This window comes from Triticum dicoccoides, chromosome 5B (assembly GCF_002162155.2).
Source record: "Triticum dicoccoides isolate Atlit2015 ecotype Zavitan chromosome 5B, WEW_v2.0, whole genome shotgun sequence".
Lineage (NCBI taxonomy): Eukaryota > Viridiplantae > Streptophyta > Magnoliopsida > Poales > Poaceae > Triticum > Triticum dicoccoides.
This window is the reverse complement of record NC_041389.1, coordinates 77,275,321-77,299,397: the sequence shown is the minus strand read 5'-3', so window position 1 is coordinate 77,299,397 and position 24,077 is coordinate 77,275,321. Positions and strand designations below refer to the sequence as shown.

Genomic DNA, 24,077 nt, shown 5'->3' with positions numbered 1-24,077 from the left:
ATTCGCCGTCTCCAGCGCGTCCCCGAGCCCGCTTCGACGCCCACTGCAACCGCGGTGAGCTCCGCCACCGTTTCCCCCTCTTTTCCCCCTCGTTCCCGCACCGTAACCCCCTTTCCCACCACGGCCGAACCTCCGCCGTCGCCGAGCTCGCCGTCGACGCAGCTCCGGTGACCATTTGGTCACCCCGGCGAGTCCAACAAGTCCGTAAGGACCCGTAGAGCCCCTCCAGCGCCTCAGCTCCCTCGCTTGCGAGCAGCAGCACCGATCCCGACCGCACCCGAACTCCGGCCGCCGCTCACGAGCTTGAAGTCGTCGGTACCGGCCACCACAGGCACGGCCACCACCACCGTTCGACGCGCGGGAGCAAGGGCTCTCCAACGAGCCCAAGCACGGCCTCGCCCGTGCCCTGTAGCGCGTTTCCGCATCGCGCCGCCGTCTCGGGCCCCGCCGGCGTCATGTCGCCGGTGGGTTTGACCTGTTTGACCTGGGGTTTGACCCCCCCAGGGTCACTGACGCGTGGGCCCCGTCGGCCAGGTGGTCAGATTAGTGCTAATCACTGTTAGTTAACCCCCTGACACTGACCAGTGGGCCGCAGCGCCACTAATTCCTAATTAGGATTAAATTAACCCTGTTAAACCCCCCTGTCACTGACGTGTGGACCCCACACGTCAGGTTTGACCCCAGCTAGCCGCAGTTGACCACTGACGTCATGCTGACGTCATGCTAGCGCAATATATATATTTCTGGATTTAATTTAAATCAGGAAATTCCAGAATATTATTTAAACTTCAAAAATTCATAACTTTTATTCTGTAACTCCAAATTAGACAAATTATATATGAAAAATGATCAGAAAAATCCAATCTATCCATCTGTACTATTTTCATGCATGATCAAACAAGTTAAATTGATGTTTTAAGCAGAACAAGGAAAAGCACTTTAAAAGGCCATGTTTGAGTTTGAAATTTGAATCTTTGATTCAAATTTGTTCAAACCCTTCTGGTTTTAGTCGCATTAGCCCAACACACTCATATTGCCATGTTTCATGCATGCATCATATTGTTGCACATTGTTTGGTGATGGTTGTGTATCGGTGTCCTTTGCGACAGGTTCTGCCTCCGAGGAGTACCGTGATTACCCTAACGAAGAACCGTATCAGTGCATCGAACCATCAGGCAAGCAACCAACCATTTGATCATATCGATACAATCCCATGTTCTCGCTCCTGCTCTCTTTTACTGCATTAAGACAACGCGATTCAAACTGCTGTGTGCTACGGTAGTTGAACCCATTTCCTCTGCATGACCTGTCATTGCCACAGTAACTAGATGAAACCCACTAGCATGTGTAGGAGTTGATTGAGCCATATGTATGTGTTGTTCCTACCTTGCTATGCCTGCTATGCTTAGAGTCGTGTCAGGTCTGGTTCATCTGGGGATGGGCTAGAGTGAAATGATTATGTCGGTAATGAGAGTGGTGTGGTGAACACGATTTGGTAAAGGTATCGATGAGAGGCCATGTAGGAGTACATGGTGGGTTGTTTCATTGAAGCCGACCTTAAGCACTGAGATCTGTATGCGTGATTTAAGATACAGCTACTACCATGCATTGGGCCCTGAAATATGACCCCGCTCGACTTCTTATTCACCCTAGCTCTCTGTCCAGGAGTTGCAAGTAGTTTCTGGTGTTTGTAGCCTACTAGAGGCCGTGGACAGCGCTGACCGTAGGGGTGGGCTGTGATGCGGTAGGTACGTGGCACGGTGTACCGAATACCCGTTAGGTATCTCGGGAACCCTGTTCACATCGTTCGGGGCCGTATGGGAAACCTCGGCCGGACTCCCTGCGGATGGAACCTGAATAGGCGATAAACCTGGACTAGAGGCTTAAGTGTTTAGGTAGGTCGTGGTCTACACCCCTGCAGGGTTATCATAATCTATTCGAATAGCCGCGTCCGCGGTAAAGGACTACTTGGTTGCCTATACAGTTCATAGACAAGTAAATGGAAACTGTTAAAAGCCTCAAGATAAGCGTGAGTGCCGAGGTTGGCTCTTCCGTAGGAAGACGGAGGTGGATCCTCGGTAGTGTATTGAATTGGTGAGTAGTGGACTCGTGTGCGCAAAACCATTTCAAGTTGGAGTATCGTAGGATAGTCTAGCCAAGAGTCAAAGCTGGCTTGCTGCAATAACTCCACCAACCCTTCTTGATAATATGCATGTATGTAGGATCTGATGTAAGTCTTGCTGAGTACCTTTGTACTCATGTTGCTATAATTTACATTTTTACAGAAGACGCTGCAACCCCTTCTGATGGGTTCTATGTAGACGTTGACATCAACGAGTAGGCTAAAGACCCAGGTGGTGACCCTGAGCTTGTGAAGGACCTTGTAGTATAGCTAGGCTTCCCAAGCCTCTTTTATTTTACTAGTTGTCTATACTCAGACAAGTCACTTCCGCTGCTGGTTTGTATGACTGTATGACTTGTATGTTGGGTCGTGAGACCCGTACCTTTGTGTATGTTATGTATGGCTCCCTGAGCCTTAAATAAAGTACTTGTGTCGTAGAGTCATGTTGTGATGCTTCGTTGTATTTGCACATATCGAGCATATTGTGTGTATGATTGAAATGCTTGGTATGTGTGGGATCTGACTATCTAGTTGTTTATCTTTAGTAGCCTCTCTTACCGGGAAATGTCTCCTAGTGTTACCACTGAGCCATGGTAGCTTGCTACTGCTCTGGAACACTTAGGCTGGCCGGCATGTGTCCTTCTTCGTTCCTGTGTCTGTCCCTTCGGGGAAATGTCACGCTTTGAGTACCGGAGTCCTGTTAGCCCGCTACAGCCCTGTTTACCAGAGTCCTGCTAGCCCAGTGCTACAGCCCGGACCCACTTGCTGATGACCGACACGTTCGAAGCTGGGTCATGGATGCCTGTCCCTGTAAGTCTGTGCCACTTTGGGTTTACGACTAGTCATGTCAGCCCGGGCTCCTTATCATATGGATGCTAGCGACACTATCATATACGTGAGCCAAAAGGCGCAAACGGTCCCGGGCAAAGGTAAGGCGACACCCGTGGGGATACCGTGCGTGAGGCCGCAAAGTGATATGAGGTGTTACCGGCTAGATCGATGTGACATCGAGTCGGGGTCCTGACAGCGTTGGCATCAGAGCCGGACTGCCTGTAGGTTCTCCAAGCCAAAATGGTCGATGTTGAGTCTAGAAATTCTTTAGTTATATGTATGGGAATTGTTTGTGGGTTGGAACGTAAGGCTCTTTTTACTCCTTTATCTTATGACATTCTGATCTGAGTCAGTCCATTCTTCCACCGGGGGTTAAGGAATTAGGATCTATTCTCTCTATCAGGATCACGTGTCACTAATCAGTAGTACCTTATAGGTATGATGGATACAAGCCTAGTTCAGTTCTTCTACCATATTATGTTGCTAGGATGGACTCAGAATTTGATATGATGATGTTGAGTGTGTATGAAATCCTTTGTCAAATGTCTCAAAATCCTTCTTGAGCATTTACAGCTGTTATGCTGCCGAAATTTTGCTAGAAATTCTAATGCCTTTGCATTATGATTGTGTTTTCAGATGGCCACTCGCGACCTCAATCAAGTGGTTCGCCTGACTCGATGCCTAGATGTACCCGGCCATACTGCCAAGTTGGTCAGGGTAATGACTGAGGCTGGATACCGCTGGTATCCTGAGTACACGGTCGAAGAGCAATTTCGGGACTTCAATCAAAGCCAGTATCTATGCACTGTCAGGATATTTCCATCTTATCCTGGATCCACCGAGCCCCTTCACTGCTCCTATGGACTCGGGGTTACTATTGAGATGGCTATGCAGGACGCCGCCTACTCTATGATGACCATTATGCGAGTCAGATCTGGTCTATTTCGGGACTCCGATTTCCGGTATATGCCAGGATCACTTCCGGAAGCACAAGGGTATCTCCAGGCTATCTATGCTGACCCCACCCAGGAGGATTCACGGACACGCACCACTGCTGAGATGCTCGAGGATAAGGACCGTGAAAATCGGGCCTTGAGGTTAGAGCTCTTCAATACCCGTGCTGACCACTGGGCCACTTTGACTCGGTTCGCACCGGCGGTGCAAGCTGGATATTCGGATATGCGCGATCTCTATCCTGTGAGATCTGCTCTGCCAGACGTGATGGGTTGGCGTGATGTAGGAGGCATCACCCCACCTCGCGGTCCCCGCAGGCCACCATCTGTTGGTCCAAGACCTCATCCTAGTCCCTATGGTCCACAAGCTCCGCGGGATCGTCTGTTTCCGGATGATCATGTTGAGCTTCCAGGCTATGGAGGTGACTTCTACGAGGACTACTACGGATCGGTCTGAGTTAGTGGTAGTATCACTAGTTCGCACTAGTTGTGTCGTCTATCGTCCCGCGTGACTCGTGGGATATGACCTAGTTTGTACTCTTTCCGGAGGTGTAGAAAAATAATGTATAGGAGCTTGGGATGCCTCCGATGAGATGTAATCCTCTTTTCACCGTAATAGTACCTTGTTTGGTCTTGTACTAAACCCTGTATGGTGTGTATGACGATGGAATAAAAGAAGCAGTTTCTATATCTACCATGTCATACGGATGATCATCTTGCATTCCGAGTTATTCCTTACATTTTGTATCCTATGTTGGAATTTTATCATCCTGACTAAATCATTGTCTTGTTTACCTAGGATGGTCAACACGCGCACTAACCCTGCTCCTCAAGAGCAGGCCAAAGGCAGTGAAGTCAGGGATGCAAATCTGCCTCATCCTCCTTCCCTAGCCGAGGTTATGATGGAAGCTGAGAGAAACAAGCGGGAGACCAACCGTTTGTTGGAGCGTATTGAACAGAACACAGCACACCATCAGAGGACTAACGTGGTGTCACTCAGTGATTTTATCAAATTACATCCACCCACGTTCCACCACTCCGTCGAGCCTCTCGACGCTGATGACTGGCTTCGCAGTATCTCTCACAAACTGCGTTCCGCGCTGGTAGCGGAGGCTGACAAGGTCACCTTTGCTGCATATCATCTTGAAGGCCCCGCCAGTCTATGGTGGGAGAATTATGGAGCTATGCGCCCAGCGGGCCATGTCACTACTTGGGCTGAATTCAGCGAGGCTTTCCGTGAACATCACATTCTGGAGGGTCTCATGGACCGTAAACGTGAGGAATTTTGCAGTTTCACCCAAGGCCGACTTTCTGTGGATGCTTATAGCAGGGAGTTTGGTAACCTCGCACGATATGCAACTGAGGAAGTGTCTACTAACGCCAAGAAGCAAGCAAGGTTCCGTAAGGGCCTTAGTCCTGAGCTTCGCCGCGACCTCCGTCTGCATGAGTGCACATCTTTTCAGAAACTTGTTAACAAAGCCATCAGTGCTGAAACTGGTCAGACTGACTATGACGCAACACGCAAGCATGGCCATGACATGGGTTCCTCATCCGGTGCTGGTCCTCATAAGCGCCGCGTGTGGGTACCCAACACCGCCCTGCCACCCAGGTTCACACCGAGGCCATCTTTCCAGGCGCCTCGCTCTGTTCAACAGTCTGCACCGGCCAAGCCCTATGGGGGTCCAACCAACAATGCTCCTCCACGTACCAGTTCCGTGACTTGTTTCAAGTGTGGGGAATCTGGCCACTATATGCGTGAGTGTCCCTAGACCAACCCCAACCAGTCTGCTAAAGCTGTTGGCCGTGGCAAGCCGACAGGGAAAGTGTTCCACGCCAAGCCGGTCACCGCTTCACGTGGCCATGTCAACTGTATCTCGGCCGAAGAAGCTCAAGAGGATCCCAACGTCGTTCTCGGTACGCTTCTTGTTAATTGCCACCCGACATCTGTTCTTTTCGATACAGGAGCCTCTCATTCATTTATATCCGAGAACTATGCTCGTTTGCATAACACTGCATTCTGTGACATGCCATCCACTATGGAAATTTCTACTCCCGGGTCTAGATGGCAGACCTCTAGGGTAAGTTATGGAAATGAAATCCAAGTCGACAGACTTGTTTTTCTTGCATCTTTGACAGCTCTCAAATCTTCAGATATTAATATCATTTTGGGTATGGACTGGATGTCAGCTCATCATGCCAAAATTGATTGCTTCTCTAGGACTGTTCAACTCACTCATCCTTCGGGGAAGATAGTCAATGTCTTGACCCGATTAGCCAAGCGACAGTTATATTCTCTTAACGCCAGCCCTTTGCCAGACCTTGAGGATGTTCCGGTAGTCCGTGACTTCCCGGATGTCTTCCCAGAAGAATTGCCAGGTGTTCCACCTGACAGGGATGTTGAGTTCGTAATAGACCTCATCCCAGGAACCGTTCCGATTGCTAGAAGACCCTATAAGATGGCACCCCTAGAACTAGCCGAGCTTAAGAAACAACTCGATGAGTCCTTGAAAAAGGGTTTCATCCGCCCTAGTTCATCTCCGTGGGCTTGCCCCGTCCTATTCGTCAAGAAGAAGGATGGTACGGACCGGATGGTTGTAGATTACCGACCTGTCAATTTGGTCACAATCAAGAACAAATATCCACTTCCCAGGATCAACGACCTGTATGATCAGCTCGCTGGATCCTCAGTCTTCTCCAAGATGGATTTGAGGTTGGGCTACCATCAAATCAAAATCAGAAACGGGGACATTCCTAAAACGGCCTTTGTTACTCGTTATGGCCAATACGAGTACACCGTCATGTCCTTCGGTTTAACCAACGCTCCAGCCACCTTTTCTCGGTTAATGAACTCAATCTTCATGGAGTATTTGGATAAATTCGTCGTGGTTTACCTCGATGATATACTCATCTACTCCAAGAACGAGGAGGAACATGCCGAACATCTAAGGCTAGTGTTGAAGAAACTTCGAGAGCATCGCCTTTATGCCAAATTTTCTAAATGTGAATTCTGGTTGTCAGAAGTGACCTATCTGGGTCATGTAATATCTGGTAAAGGTATTGCTGTTAACCCTGAGCGAGTTCCAGCCGTCCTTAATTGGACTCCACCTGAATCGGTCAAGCAAGTTCGGAGTTTTCTGGGCTTAGCGAGCTATTGTCGTCGCTTTGTCGAGAACTTCTCCAAGGTTGCTAAACCTCTAACCGAACTCCTCAAGAAAGATAAGAAGTTCGAATGGACTCCACAATGTGAGCACAGCTTTCAGGAACTGAAAAGACGCCTGACCTCTGCTCCCGTACTGGTACCGCCAGACTTCTCCAAGGACTTTGTTATCTACTGCGACGCCTCGCGACAAGGACTAGGTTGCATTCTCATGCAAGATCGACACGTAATTGCTTATGCTTCACGGCAATTGCACCCACATGAGGAGAATTATCCTACTCATGATCTAGAGCTTGCAGCCGTAGTCTATGCACTTAAGACCTGGCGACATTACCTCCTCGGTAACCGTTGCGAAATATTCACTGATCACCAAAGTCTGAAGTACATTTTCACCCAACCGAATCTGAATCTCAGGCAAAGACGTTGGGTTGAGTTGATCACAGACTTCGACTTAGGAATAACCTACACCCCAGGGAAAGCCAACGTCATGGCTGATGCACTAAGTCGTAAATCTTATTGTAACAACCTGATGTTACAACAAAGTCAACCGCTTCTCCATGAGGAATTTCGGAAGCTTAACCTTCACATTGTACCTCAAGGTTTCCTTTCCACCTTGGTAGCAAAACCTACCCTTACGGATCAGATTATCAAAGCACAGAAGGTAGATCCGGGAATTTCCCGCATCAAGAGAAACATCCAGAAAGGAGTTGCGAATTGTTTCTCCATTAATGATCAAGGGGTCGTATACTTCGGGAATCGACTAGTGGTTCCCAAAGTGCGAAACCTGAGGCGATTGATCCTTAAGGAAGCTCATGAATCTCCTCTCACCATTCATCCCGGTAGTACTAAGATGTATCAGGACCTACGCCAGAGGTTCTGGTGGACTAGGATGAAGAGAGAGATTGCTCAGTATATTGCAAATTGCGACGTCTGTCGTCGTGTAAAAGCAGAGCACCAATGGCCTGCTGGCACCCTTCAACCCTTAACTATTCCTGAATGGAAATGGGATAAAATTGGTATGGATTTCATTACCGGTTTTCCCAGGACCAGGAGAGGGAATAATGCTATTTTCGTCGTTGTTGATCGTCTTTCCAAAGTAGCCCATTTCTTACCTGTTCGTGAGAGTATAACCGCTAGTCAGCTGGGAGACTTATACATCTCCTGAATAGTGTCCCTCCATGGTGTTCCTTTGGAAATTAACTCAGATCGAGGAAGTCTTTTCACCTCTCGATTTTGGGAAAGTTTCCAAAATGCTATGGGAACCCGTCTCTCCTTTAGCACCGCTTTCCACCCTCAGTCGAGTGGTCAAGTGGAACGCGTCAACCAGATTCTAGAAGACATGCTTCGAGCCTCTGTTATCTCATTCGGAATGGACTGGGAGAAGTGCCTTCCATTTGCCGAATTCGCTTACAACAACAACTATCAATCTAGCTTGGGTAAAGCCCCTTTTGAAGTTCTCTATGGACGACAGTGTCGAACACCCCTTAACTGGTCAGAGACCGGGGAAAGACAATTCTTTGGCCCGGATATGATTCAGGAAGCAGAAGAACAAGTTCGTATCGTTCGTGAAAAGTTGAAAACAGCCCAATCTCGTCAAAAGAGTCAATATGACCGAAAACATAAGGCTATGACTTTCGAGGTTGACGAGAAGGCTTATCTTCGGGTCACCCCTCTGAAGGGAACCCATCGTTTCAGTATCAAAGGCAAATTGGCTCCTCGTTACATTGGACCTTTTCGCATTCTTGCCAAATGAGGAGAAGTTGCCTACCAGTTGGAACTACCTCCGCACCTCTCCAGAGTCCACGATGTCTTCCACGTTTCTCAACTCAGGCGTTGCTTCTCGGATCCTATCCGTGGAGTGGACCACGAAACGCTTGATCTCCAAGATAATCTTACATATCGAGAATACCCCATTCGTATTCTCGATCAAACTGAACGTACCACCCGACGTCATAATATCAAGTTTCTCAAAGTTCAATGGTCGAACCATTCTGAGGATGAAGCAACTTGGGAAAGGGAGGATCGTCTTCGACTCGAGTATCCCGCCTTCTTCCCGGAGGAACCCAAATCTCGGGACGAGATTCTTTTGAGTGGGGGTGAGTTGTCACACCCTAGCTAGTCATGCATCAGTGTGTGTGCATCATGCTTAAAATTCCATTTAATTTGAAATGGGGATCTGTGAAACCCTCAGAATCATTTCTGAAAATGATCCAAATAAAAATTTCTCCAAAAAGGTCCAAGAAAATGCTCATGTTGCTCTCTGAAAATATTGGACAGAGATAAAAATCAAATCAATATTTTTAAGAGCTCATAGGTATTTATTTTGGGCATTTGGATTTAATGCATAAATATTTGCTTTGGAAATATATTAGTTATATATATTAATATATGTCCAAATATTATGCCATTTATAAAGGAGCTCTGGAATAATATATCTAGCTCCTGCAAAAATTGGCATAAGGTTATAAAATGATTTAATATTTTATTTAAATCAAAACAAATGTCAGAAATTAGAAAACAGAAATAAATAAAAGGGAGAACCTTACCTGGGCCTTTTACCTGGCGCCTCTGGCCCAGCCAGCTGGCCGGCCCAGCCCACCTCCTCCTCTGTCGTCTTCGTCCTCGACAGAGGGAGGGGAGTGTGCCCGGCGTGCGCGCGCGCCACCGCGCCACGCCACCTGCTCGCCTGCCTGCCTGCCCCTCCCCTCCTCGTCTCGATGCCCCGGACGACGCCACGCCCTCCCCTGCTCTCTCTCACTCTCCCTCGGTTCTTCCCCTCCTCTCCCTCGCTCTCTCTCTCACGGCCGAACACCACCATCGCTGTCGTTCGCCATAGCAGCCGTCACCGGCCACCCCTCGCCCCTCCGCTGAGCTCAGGAGCTCCGCCGCGACCCCCTCTTCCTCCCCACCAAGCCAAGCCCCTCGGGAAGCTCGGCATTGCCTCCACGCCATCGTATTCCTCCTCGGGCTCCGACCACCATCGCCGTCGATTCGCCGTCTCCAGCGCGTCCCCGAGCCCGCTTCGACGCCCACTGCAACCGCGGTGAGCTCCGCCACCGTTTCCCCCTCTTTTCCCCCTCGTTCCCGCACCGTAACCCCGTTTCCCACCACGGCCGAACCTCCGCCGTCGCCGAGCTCGCCGTCGACGCAGCTCCGGTGACCATTTGGTCACCCCGGCGAGTCCAACAAGTCCGTAAGGACCCGTAGAGCCCCTCCAGCGCCTCAGCTCCCTCGCTTGCGAGCAGCAGCACCGATCCCGACCGCACCCGAACTCCGGCCGCCGCTCACGAGCTCGCCGTCGTCGGTACCGGCCACCACAGGCACGGCCACCACCACCGTTCGACGGGCGGGAGCAAGGGCTCTCCAACGAGCCCAAGCACGGCCTCGCCCGTGCCCTGTAGCGCGTTTCCGCATCGCGCCGCCGTCTCGGGCCCCGCCGGCGTCATGTCGCCGGTGGGTTTGACCTGTTTGACCTGGGGTTTGACCCCCCCAGGGTCACTGACGCGTGGGCCCCGTCGGCCAGGTGGTCAGATTAGTGCTAATCACTGTTAGTTAACCCCCTGACACTGACCAGTGGGCCCCAGCGCCACTAATTCCTAATTAGGATTAAATTAACCCTGTTAAACCCCCCTGTCACTGACGTGTGGACCCCACACGTCAGGTTTGACCCCAGCTAGCCGCAGTTGACCACTGACGTCATGCTGACGTCATGCTGGCGCAATATATATATTTCTGGATTTAATTTAAATCAGGAAATTCCAGAATATTATTTAAACTTCAAAAATTCATAACTTTTATTCTGTAACTCCAAATTAGACAAATTATATATGAAAAATGATCAGAAAAATCCAATCTATCCATCTGTACTATTTTCATGCATGATCAAACAAGTTAAATTGATGTTTTAAGCAGAACAAGGAAAAGCACTTTAAAAGGCCATGTTTGAGTTTGAAATTTGAATCTTTGATTCAAATTTGTTCAAACCCTTCTGGTTTTAGTCGCATTAGCCCAACACACTCATATTGCCATGTTTCATGCATGCATCATATTGTTGCACATTGTTTGGTGATGGTTGTGTATCGGTGTCCTTTGCGACAGGTTCTGCCTCCGAGGAGTACCGTGATTACCCTAACGAAGAACCGTATCAGTGCATCGAACCATCAGGCAAGCAACCAACCATTTGATCATATCGATACAATCCCATGTTCTCGCTCCTGCTCTCTTTTACTGCATTAAGACAACGCGTTTCAAACTGCTGTGTGCTACGGTAGTTGAACCCATTTCCTCTGCATGACCTGTCATTGCCACAGTAACTAGATGAAACCCACTAGCATGTGTAGGAGTTGTATGAGCCATATGTATGTGTTGTTCCTACCTTGCTATGCCTGCTATGCTTAGCGTCGTGTCAGGTCTGGTTCATCTGGGTGATGGACTAGAGTGAAATGATTATGTCGGTAATGAGAGTGGTGTGGTGAACACGATTTGGTAAAGGTATCGATGAGAGGCCATGTAGGAATACATGGTGCGTTGTTTCATTGAAGCCGACCTTAAGCACTGAGATCTGTATGTGTGATTTAAGAAGCAGCTACTACCATGCATTGGGTCCGAAACCAATGGACCCTCTCGGCTTCTTATTCACCCTAGTTCTCCGTCCAGGAGTTGCAAGTAGTTTCTGGTGTTTGTAGCCTACTGGAGGCCGTGGACAGCGCTGACCGTAGGGGTGGGCTGTGATGCGGTAGGTACGTGGCCGGGTGTACCGAATACCCGTTAGGTATCTCGGGAACCCTGTTCACATCGTTCGGGGCCGTATGGGAAACCTCGGCCGGACTCCCTGCGGATGGAACCTGGATAGGCGATAAACCTGGACTGGAGGCTTAGGTGGTTAGGTAGGTCGTGGCCGACACCCACGTTGGGCTTCCGCTTGAAGGTTGCCGAGTACATGTCGTGTAAACGACGGTAAGTGGTGAGAGCGTGTATGAAGAAGTACACCCCTGCAGGGTTAACATGATCTATTCGAATAGCCGCGTCCGCGGTAAAGGACTACTTGGTTGCCTATACAGTTCATAGACAAGTAAATGGAAACTACTAAAAGCCTCAAGATAAGTGTGAGTGCCGAGGATGGCTCTTCCGTAGGAAGACGGAGGCGGATCCTCGGTAGTGTATTGAATTGGTGAGTAGTGGACTCGTGTGCGCAAAACCATTTCAAGTTGAAGTATCATAGGATAGTCTAGCCAAGAGTCAAAGCTGGCTTGCTGCAATAACTCCACCAACCCTTCTTGATAATATGCATGTATGTAGGATCTGATGTAAGTCTTGCTGAGTACCTTTGTACTCATGTTGCTATAATTTACATTTTTACAGAAGACGCTGCAACCCCTTCTGATGGGTTCTATGTAGACATTGACATCAACGAGTAGGCTAAAGGCCCAGGTGGTGACCCTGAGCTTGTGAAGGACCACGTAGTATAGCTAGGCTTTCCAAGCCTCTTTTATTTTACTAGTTGTCTGTACTCAGACAAGTTACTTCCGCTGCTGGTTTGTATGACTGTATGACTTGAATGTTGGGTCGTGAGACCCGTACCTTTGTGTATGTTATGTATGGCTCCTTGAGCCTTAAATAAAGTACTTGTGTCGTAGAGTCATGTTGTGATGCTTCGTTGTATTTGCACATATCGAGCATATTGTGTGTATGATTGAAATGCTTGGTATGTGTGGGATCTGACTATCTAGTTGTTTATCTTTAGTAGCCTCTCTTACCGGGAAATGTCTCCTAGTGTTACCGCTGAGCCATGGTAGCTTGTTACTGCTCTGGAACACTTAGGCTGGCCGGCATGTGTCCTTCTTCGTTCCTGTGTCTGTCCCTTCGGGGAAATGTCACGCTTTGAGTACCGGAGTCCTGTTAGCTCGCTACAGCCCGGTTTACCGGAGTCCTGCTAGCCCAGTGCTACAGCCCGGACCCACTTGCTGATGACCGACACGTTCGAAGCTGGGTCATGGATGCCTGTCCCTGTAAGTCTGTGCCACTTTGGGTTTACGACTAGTCATGTCAGCCCGGGCTCCTTATCATATGGATGCTAGCGACACTATCATATACGTGAGCCAAAAGGCGCAAACGGTCCCGGGCAAAGGTAAGGCGACACCCGTGGGGATACCGTGCGTGAGGCCGCAAAGTGATATGAGGTGTTACCGGCTAGATCGATGTGACATCGAGTCGGGGTCCTGACAGTCTTGCTTCTATTGCCGTGCCTCCTACTGATCCGTTAGAATGATATTTGGTAGACCATGAAAATGATATGTTTATGAATGAAAGAAGGGAAATAGATGAAGTGTTCCTTCAACGGGGTCCTATTCTGAAACACAACTTACCTATTGAAATCCTAGGGGACCCCCCTCCACCCAAGGGTGATCCCGTGTTTGAGCTCAAACCATTACCTGATAATCTTAAGTATGCTTATCTTGATGAAAAGAAAATATATCCCGTGATGAAAAGAAAATATAACCGGTTAGAGATCCTCAATGACGATTAAATCCTAAGATGAAGGAAGTGGTAAGAAAGGATATACTAAAGCTCCTTGAGGCAAGTATAATTTATCCCGTTGCTGATAGTGAATGGGTAAGTCCTGTCCATTGTGTTCCTAAGAAGGGAGGTATCACTGTCGTTCCCAATGATAAAGATGAATTGATCCCGCAAAGAATTATCACAGGTTATAGGATGGTAATTGATTTCCGTAAATTAAATAAGGCTACTAAGAAAGATCATTACCCCTTACCTTTGATTGATCAAATGCTAGAAAGACTATCCAAACACACACATTTCTGCTTTCTAGATGGTTATTCTGGTTTCTCTCAAATACCTGTGTCAGCTAAGGATCAATCAAAAACTACCTTTACTTGCCCTTTCAGTACTTTTGCGTATAGACGTATACCTTTTGGTTTATGTAATGCACCTGCTACCTTTCAAAGATGTATGATGGCTATGTTCTCTGACTTTTGTGAAAAGATTTGTGAGGTATTCATGGATGATTTCTCTGTTTATGGATCCTCTTTTGATGATTTCTTGAGAAACCTTGATCAAGTTTTGCAGAGATGTGAAGACACTAGTCTCGTATTGAATTGGGAAAAGTGCCACTTTATGGTTAATGAAGGCATTGTCTTGGCGCATAAGATTTCCAAGAGAGGTATTGAAGTTGATAAAGCTAAAGTTGATGCTATCGAAAAGATGCCATGTCCCAAGGACATAAAAGGTATAAGAAGTTTCCTTGGTCATGCCGGTTTTTATAGGAGGTTCATTAAGGACTTCTCTAAAATCTCTAGGCCTCTGACTAATTTATTGCAAAAATACATTCCTTTTGTCTTTGATTATGATTGTGTAGAAGAATTTTAAATACTTAAGAAAGCTTTGATCACTGCACCTATTGTTCAGCCACCTGATTGGAATTTACCTTTTTGAAATTATGTGTGATGCTAGTGATTATGCTGTAGGTGTTGTTCTAGGGAAAAGAGTTGATAAGAAATTGAATGTTATCCAGTATGCTAGTAAGACTCTTGATACTGCTCAAAGAAATTATGCTACTACTGAAAAAGAGTTCTTAGCAGTTGTGTTTGCATGTGATAAGTTTAGACCTTATATTGTTGATTCTAAAGTTACTATTCACACTGATCATGCTGCTATTAAATATCTTATGGAAAAGAAAGATGCTAAGCCTAGACTTATTAGATGGGTTCTCTTGCTCCAAGAATTTGATTTCCATATTATTGATAGAAAGGGAGCTGAGAACTCCGTTGCAGACAACTTGTCTAGGTTAGAGAATGTTCTTGATGACCCACTACCTATTGATGATAGCTTTCCTGATGAACAATTAGCGGTCATTAATGCTTCTCGTACTGCTCCTTGGTATGCTGATTATGCTAATTACATTGTTGCTAAATTTATAGCGCCTAGTTTCACATACCAGCAAAAGACAACGTACTTTTATGATTTAAGACATTACTTCTGGGATGACCCACACCTTTATAAAGAAGGAGTAGATGGTGTTATTAGACGTTGTGTACCTGAGCATGAACAGGAACAGATCCTACGCAAGTGTCACTCTGAATCATATGGAGGACACCACGCTGGAGATAGAACTGCACATAAGGTATTGCAATCCGGTTTTTATTGGCCTACTCTCTTCAAAGATGCTCGTAAGTTTGTCTTGTCTTGTGATGAATGCCAAAGAATAGGTAATATTAGTAGACGTCAAGAAATGCCTATGAGTTATCTTCTTGTTATTGAACCATTTGATGTTTGGGGCTTTGATGATATGGGACCTTTTCCTGCCTCTAATGGATATACACATATTTTAGTTGTTGTTGATTACGTTACTAAGTGCGTAGAAGCTATTCCAACTAGTAGTGCTGATCATAACACCTCTATTAAGATGCTTAAAGAAGTTATTTTTCCGAGGTTTGGAGTCCCTAGATATCTTATGACTGATCGTGGTTCACATTTTATTCATGGTGCTTTCCATAAGATGCTTGCTAAGTATGATGTTAATCATAGAATCACATCTCCTTATCACCCGCAGTCTAGTGGTCAAGTAGAGTTGAGCAATAGAGAGCACAAATTAATTTTGCAAAAGACTGTGAATAGATCTAGAAAGAATTGGTCCAAGAAACTTGATGATGCATTATGGGCCTATAGAACTGCATATAAAAATCCTATGGGTATGTCTGCGTATAAGATGGTTTATGGAAAAGCATGTCACTTACCTCTAGAACTTGAACATAAAGCATATTGGGCTATTAAAGAGCTCAACTATGACTTCAAACTTTCCGGTTAGAAGAGGTTGTTTGACATTAGCTCACTTGATGAATGGAGAACCCAGGCTTACGAGAATGCCAAGCTGTTCAAAGAAAAGGTTAAAAGATGGCATGACAAAAGGATACAAAAGCGTGAGTTTAACGTAGGTGATTATGTGTTATTATTCAACTCTAGCTTAAGTTTTTTTGCAGGAAAACTTCTCTCTAAATGGGAAGGTCCTTATGTTATCAAGGAGGTCTATCATTCCGGTGCCATAAAAATCAACAACTTCAAAGGCACAAGTCCGAGAGTGGTGAACGGCCAAATAACCAAACATTATATTTCAGGTAATCCTATCAATGTTGAAAGTAATATTATTGAGACCGTAACCCCGGAGGAATACATAAGGGACACTTTCCAGAACATTTCAGACTCCAAAAAGGAATAGGTATGTGGTATGGTAAGTAAACCGACTCCAAAACAGTTCTAATAGCAATTTTTCTTCGTTTTGGAATATTTAAGAATTTTGGAAAGAAAGAAGTAATCCGGGACGGACACGAGGCCTCCACGAGGGTGGAGGGCACGCCCCCTGTCTCGTGGCCACCTCGTGTGCCTCCTGGACTCTGTTTTCTTGCACGTTACGTATTTTGGTCGGTAAAAATTCATTATATAATCTCCCGAAGGTTTTGACCACCGTATCACGCAAATATCCTCTGTTTTTGTTTCGAGCTGTTTTTCTCACAGATCTAGAGCACCATGACATCTCCAAGCGCTCCCAAGGACAAAGTTTTTCGAGAGGGTTATCAACCCCTATCTCGTGGACGTGCTGCAACACCCTCAAACCATTGAGATGCGTGAGGGGGTGCTGCACATCCGCAATGTGGAGGGACCAAGGCATACCGGAAGCGTGGAGACAAAGCTCGAAGCCATGGAGCAACAAGTTTTCAAGTGCCAAGGGATGGTGGAGCATGGACTCAATGCCAACCAGATGATGATCACGGAGTTCACCAACAATCACAAGTTAGATGCCAAGATCATTGGGGAGACCATCTTCGAGCTTCAAGAGAAAATCGAGCACCTCCAAGCCCAGATCTATGACCTGCAAAACCAAAACTGTAAGTATGAATATAGATTCAAGAGGATGAGTTTGGCTGCAGATTTGAGGATTCTGGAGACTCGATCATCCTTCTATGATGGTGAGCCTATGCCTTGGAAGACAGACGACAAGCCTACATCATCAACAACTCCTACTTCACCACCTCCGAGGACATAATCACATGGGTATGGGCACTCCCCTTGGCAACTGCCAAGCTTGGGGGAGGTGCCCCGGTGTCATATCACCATCACACTCCTATCTTTACCGTTTTACTTAGTTCGATCCTTTTAGTAATATCTTGATCTAGTATATTGAAGCTTTGGTATGAAGTAGTTTTGAGTTTTGCTTTGTGATCTCTTTATGTAATCAAGTCTGTGAGCTATCTATAATAAAGATTAGTGTTGAGTCAAGGGATTTGTTATCTTGCTATGATCTTGAGAAAGTAGAAAGAATAAAAAGAATAAAAGAGTTCATATTGATCTTATGGATAGTAATAACTTCACATATAAAAAGTATGAGGCATAAAAGATGTTGAGAGTTGACAAACATAGTTTTGGTCATCGTTGCAATTAATAGGAAGTAATAAGGAAAGAGAGGTTTTCACATACAAATATACTATCTTGGACATCTTTTATGATTGTGAAGCACTCATTAAGTATGACATGCTTAAAGAGTTGATGTTTGACAAGGAAGACAACGTAATGCTTTATGTTTTCTCACATCTCAGTTAAAGTATATTGTCATTGATCTTCCCAACATGTTGAGCTTGCCTTTCCCCCTCATGCTAGCCAAACTCCTTGCACCAAGTAGAGATACTACTTGTGCTTCCAAATATCCTTAAACCTAGTTTTTTCCATGAGAGTCCACCATACCTACCTATGGATTAAGTAAGATCCTTCAAGTAAGTTGTCATGTTGCAAGCAATAAAAATTGCTCTCTAAATATGTATGACTTATTAGTGTGATGAAAATAAGCATTATACGATCTTGTTATGGAAGCAATAAAAGCGACGGACTGCATAATAAAGGTCCATATACAAGTAGCAATATAAAGTGACATTCTTTCGCAGTAAGATTTTGTGCATCCACCCTAAAAGCACATGAAAACCTCTGCTTCCCTCTGCGAAGGGCCTATCTTTTACTTTATGTTTTTACTTTATGCTTGAGTCAAGGTGATCTTCACCTTTCCCTTTTTCATTTTATCCTTTGGCAAGCTCCTGGTGTTTGAAAGATCTTGATATATATATATCCAATTGGATGTAAGTTAGCATGAATTATTATTGTTGACTTCACCTAAAGGTTAATACATTGGGAGGCAACACAATAAGCCCCTATCTTTCTCAGTGTCCGGTTGAAACTCCATAACCACAAGTACCGCGTGAGTGTTAGCAATTGTAGAAGACTATATGATAGTTGAGTATGTGGACTTGCTGAAAAGCTCTATTCTTGACTCTTTCTGATGTTATGATAAATTGCAATTTCTTCAATGATTGCGATTATAGTTTATTAGTTTTCAATGAAGTTTCTAAACCATACTTGACATTGTGAATTGATTGTTACTTGAGCATAAGAAACCATATGACAAAAATCTATATATGTTGCTGTTATAAGAATGATCATGTTGCCCTCATGTCCGTCTTTTATTTTTATCGACACCTCTATCTCTAAACATGTGGACATATTTTTCAATTTTGGCTTTCGCTTCAGGACAAGCGAGGTCTAAGCTTGGGGGAGTTGATACATCCATTTTGCATCATGCTTTTATATCAATATTTATTGCATTATGGGCTGTTATTACACATTATATCCCAATACTTATGGCTATTCTCTCTTATTCTACAAGGTTTACCATGAAGAGGGGGGATGCCGGCAGCTGGAATTCTGGCTGGAAAAGGAGCAAATATTGGAAACCTATTCTACACAGCTCCAAAAATCCTGAAACTCCATGGAAGTTATTTTTGGAATTAATAAGAATTATTGAGCGAAGAAAACACAAGAGGGGGCCCACACCCTGGCCAGGAGGGCGGGGGGCGCCCCCACCCCTACTGGGCATGCCCCTATTTCCTGGGCCCCCCTAGTGTCCCTCCAGTGCCCATCTTCTGCTATATGAACGCTTTTACCCTGGAAAAAATCAGAGGCAAGCTTACGGGACGAAACTCCGCCGCCACGAGGTGGAACCTTGGCGGAACCAATCTAGGGCTCCGGCGAAGCTGTTCTGCCGGGGAAACTTCCCTCCGGGAGGGGGAAATCATCACCATCGTCATCACCAACGATCCTCTCATCGGTAGGGGGTCAATCACCATCAACATCTTCACCATCACCATCTCCTCTCAAAACCCTAGTTCATTTCTTGTATCCAAACCACAAATTGGTACCTGTGGGTTGCTAGTAGTGTTGATTACTCCTTGTAGTTGATGCTAATTGGTTTATTTGGTGGAAGATCATATGTTCAGATCCTTAATGCATATTAATACTCCTCTGATTATAAACATGAATATGCTTTGTGAGTAGTTACATTTGTAACTGAGGACTTGGGTGAAGTCTTGCTATTAGTAGTCATGTGAATTTGCTATTCGTTCGATATTTTGATGAGATGTATGTTGTCTCTCCTCTAGTGGTGTTATGTGAATGTCGACTACATCACACTTCACCATTATTTGGGCCTAGAGGAAGGCATTGGGAAGTAATAAGTAGATGATGGGTTGCTAGAGTGACAGAAGCTTAAACCCTAGTTTATGCGTTGCTTCGTAAGGGGCTGATTTGGATCCATATGTGTAATGTTGTGGTTAGGTTTACCTTAATACTTCTTTTGTAGTTGCGGATGCTTGCAATAGGGGTTAATCATAAGTGGGATGCTTGTCCAAGTAAGGGCAGTACCCAAACACGGGTCCACCCACATATCAAATTATCAAAGTACCAAACGCGAATCATATGAGCGTGATGAAAACTAGCTAGACGATAATTCCCATGTGTCCTCGGGAGCTCTTTTCTCATTATAAGAAATTGTCCAGGCTTATCCTTTGCTACAAAAAGGATTGGGCCACCTTGCTGCACTTTATTTACTTTTATTGCTTGTTACCCGTTACAACTTATCTTATCACAAAACTATCTGTTACCTACAATTTCAGTGCTTGCAGAGAAAACCTTACTGAAAACCGCTTGTCATTTCCTTCTGCTCCTCGTTGGGTTTGACACTCTTACTTATCGAAAGGACTACGATAGATCCCCTATACTTGTGGGTCATCAAGCTCCCTTCTTCGGCCCGGTAGAACTCCGCGGCATCCGATATGCTGCGCGGCAGATCTGCGAACGCTCCTGGAGAGCTCTGAATTCGGGTAAGTAAAAGGAAAGTCTCCTTCACATGCTTGCCTTATCCACCGCTATCTTCTTGGCCGCCTGAATCTCCTGAAGGGCCTTTTGGGCTTCGGTCTTGGCATCTTGTGCACTCTGGAGGGCCTTGCAAGCTTGGACTCTTGCGCCTTAGAGTCACGCTCCAAGGACTCGTTTTTTTTACGAAATCCTGGAGCTCTTGCTGGACCTCGTCGACTCGGGCCTCTTGTTTCTCGCGCTCAATGCATTCCTTGGCCGCTTTGTCTTCAGCCTCGGACAGCGCCTTCTTAAGGGCTGCCACTTCGGTCGTGGCCCCTATTAAAATTCATGATGCTTCTATTAGCATCAACAATTTTTCCTTTATATGACATACAGACGGGGCATGGTGTACCTTTGTTTTCTTCGAGCTGCCTCTTCACGAGGCCAAGCTCTTCCTCGTTCCGCTCCAGGTCCCACTTCAGTCCGGAGACCTCCGCAGTACGAGTGGCAGCAGCCAGCAGCGATGCCTGCTTATTCACATAGATATATTCTGATTAGAGTCCTGCGGATGTTATTTGATCCTTTGTTCGGCCTTTATTTCCGAACACCAAACAGAGCATCAGGGGCTACTGTCTATGCTGTGATATTTTCTTACAATTTGATTATTTACCTCAAAGCCTGTTAGGAGGTTGGCGCAGGCTTCGGTCAATCCGCTTTTGGAAGACTGAACCTTCTCAATCACCATACTCATAAGAGTACGGTGTTCGTCATCAATGGAAGCGCCCTGAAGCGCTTCCAGCAAGTTGTCCGATGCCTCTGGATGGACAGAGGTCATCGGCACAGGCGGCTCGCCCCCCTTAGCGAGGGGCTACCTGCTTGAATCCGGAACCACTGGAGGTTCTGGCGCAGTATCTAGCTGGGGGCCAAACTTGCTGCGGCCCCCATCGTCAGAATCCATGGGGGTCTTCCCCCATGTGCCCGGCGTCGGGGATTTTGCCTTGGGGCGTCTCCAGAACTGTCTCCCCCTGGTCCGGTATCCTCTGAGACAACACCTCGGTGTCATCGGAGGGCCGGGTGGTGGTGGCCGTCGGGAGTGAATCGATGTTCATTGCCGACTCGCTCAAAGACCCATCCGAGGAGGATACGTCGATGCGGGCTTTGGATGGACTGCATGATCATATTTAACATGATAAGAAGCAATAAAGCAAAACATGCCGGATGTATTATAGTGTCCGGATACTTACGACTTCGCCAGGGGCTTGTCCCTGGCCAGCCACTCCTCGTCGTTGTAGGCGGCTGTTGTGGAGTGGTCCGGAGGGAGGGTCTTTCCCTTCTTGGACCCTTCGGCCTCCCCACACGGGGCGGCCTTCCTTTTCTTGTCCCCCCCCCCCGGTTGGGGGGAGGACTTTCCTCTTCCTCCTCCTTGTTTTCATTGGAGGAGCGCACCTTGGTGTCTTCGGACAATGAGTCCGAAACAACCTTGCGCCAGAGACCTTTCCTGGTCCCCATGGCCTTCTTCTTGGCCTTCTTCTCCGGCACCTCATACGGCACCGGAAAACAGCATCTTCGTTAGGAGAGCCTTTGCTGGATCTTCGAGTAGTGGAGCTGGATAGTCGATCCGCTCCGCTGTCACTACCGAGTCCTGTTAAATTGGCATGGAGACTTAGATCCCTCCCACGAATATACTGGGGAAAGGAACATCTTGTGAAATATAAAGAGCTTACTGGATTGGCGGGGCGCTTTGCACTCAGTCCGCGATCCTCGGTAATGGGAGGAGGTACCTCGGCGGCCTTGAACAGCACCTTCCAGACGTCCTTGAGTGTCATGTCGAAGAGCTCTCACAGCGTCTGGTGTTCGGCCGGGTCGAACTCCCACATATTGAATGCCCGTCTTTGACACGGAAGGATCCGGCGGAAGAGCATGACCTGGACCACGTTAACAAGCTTGATTTTCTTGCTTATCATATTTTTGACACAGGTCTAGAGTCCGGTCAGCTCCACCGATGAACCCCAGGCTAAGCCCTTCTCTTTCCAGGAGGTGAGCCGCATGGGGATGCCGGATCGAAACTCGGGGGCCGCCGCCCAGTTGGCGTCGCGCAGCTCGGTGATATAGAACCACTCCGATTGACACCCCTTCACGGTCTCCACATAGGAGCCTTCGAGCCAGGTGACGTTGGGCATCTTGCCCACCATGGCGCCTCCGCACTCCGCTTGCTGGCCGGCCACCACCTTCGGCTTCACGTTGAAGGTCTTCAGCCACATGCCGAAGTGGGGCTTGATGCGGAGGAAGGCCTCGCACACGACGATAAACACCGAGATGTTGAGGATGAAATTGGGGGCCAGATCATGGAAGTCCAGCCCGTAGTAGAACATGAGCCAACGGACAAATGGGTGGAGGGGGAATCCCAGTCCGCGGACAAAGTGGGCAAGGAATACGACCCTCTCATGGGGTTCTGGAGTAGGGACGATCTGCCCTGCGTCTAGGAGCCGGTGATTGATGTTTGCGGCCAGGTATCCGGCTTCCCGGAGCTTCGTAATGTCCTCCTCCGTAACAGAGGAGACCATCCACTTGCCTCCCGCTCCGGACATGTTTGGAATGGCTTTGCGGAGAAGGTGAGAACTTGGGCGCTGGAGCTCGAGCGTGCAAGAATTGATGGGCAGGGGAAGAAGAAGGCATGGGTGAAAAGGAGGAATCCTTATCCCTTTATAAAGGTGGTAGAAGCTATGCGCCTCCCCACTTACCCCGTAAAATCGCTTATTCCCCAAGTGCCGTGATTGATGGCGCGGTTGGGCTACCCACACCCGTATTGATGAGAATCCCATGATAAGGGGACACGATCTCTGCTTCGACAAGACGTGCCAAGGAAACCACCTCGCAATATGTGTAGTAGCTGGTTGAGAAAAACGGTTCGAATAAATGACCGGGCCGTGGCGTGGTGTCACACTATGAAAAGTTGTCAGCAGATTAGATTTGTGGAATATTGTACTCTCTATGGTGGTATGTGGAATTTGTTTTGCAGAGCCGGACACGATCCTTGTGTTCCAAATCTTCTATGGAGTATTCGGAGAAGGAACCCGCCTTGCAATGCCGAAGACAATCTACGCGCCGGACTCATCGTCATTGAAGCCTGGTTCAGGGGCTACTGAGGGAGTCCTGGATTAGGGGGTCCTCGGACAGCCGGACTATATGCTTTGGCCGGACTATTGGACTATGAAGATACAAGATTGAAGACTTCATCCCGTGTCTGGGTGGGACTCTCCTTTGTGTGGAAGGCAAGCTTAGCAATTCGAATATGTAGATCTCCTTCTCTGTAACCGACTCTGTGTAACCCTAGCCCCCTCCGGTGTCTATATAAACCGGAGGGTTTAGTCCGTAGGACAACAACAATCATAATCATAGGTAGCTTCTAGGGTTTAGCCTCTACAATCTCGTGGTAGATCAACTCTTGTAATACTCATATCATCAAGATCAATCAAGCAGGAAGTAGGGTATTACCTCCATCGAGAGGGCCCGAACCTGGGTAAACATTGTGTCCCCCGCCTCCTGTTACCATTAGCCTTAGACGCACAGTTCGGGACCCCCTACCTGAGATCCTCCGGTTTTGACACCGACACCCCCCCCCATACACAAATATGGAAAGGGGGATTCGGCCCGGGCAGGCGCCCTAGGGCAGCCGCCGACCACTTGGGGTGCCCTAGGGGCTACCTCCCCTCCCCCTCCACACACACATATATATATATATATATGTGTGTGTGTGTGTGTGTGTGTGTGTGTGTGTGTGTGTGAGAGAGAGAGAGAGAGAGAGAGGAAGGAGAGGGGAAATAGACAC

General features: G+C 47.1%; 1 pseudogene; it reads left to right on the top strand.

The window, feature by feature from the left end:
• Positions 1-24,077, top strand: part of LOC119309123 — a 61,736-nt pseudogene that overhangs the window by 36,196 nt on the left and 1,463 nt on the right.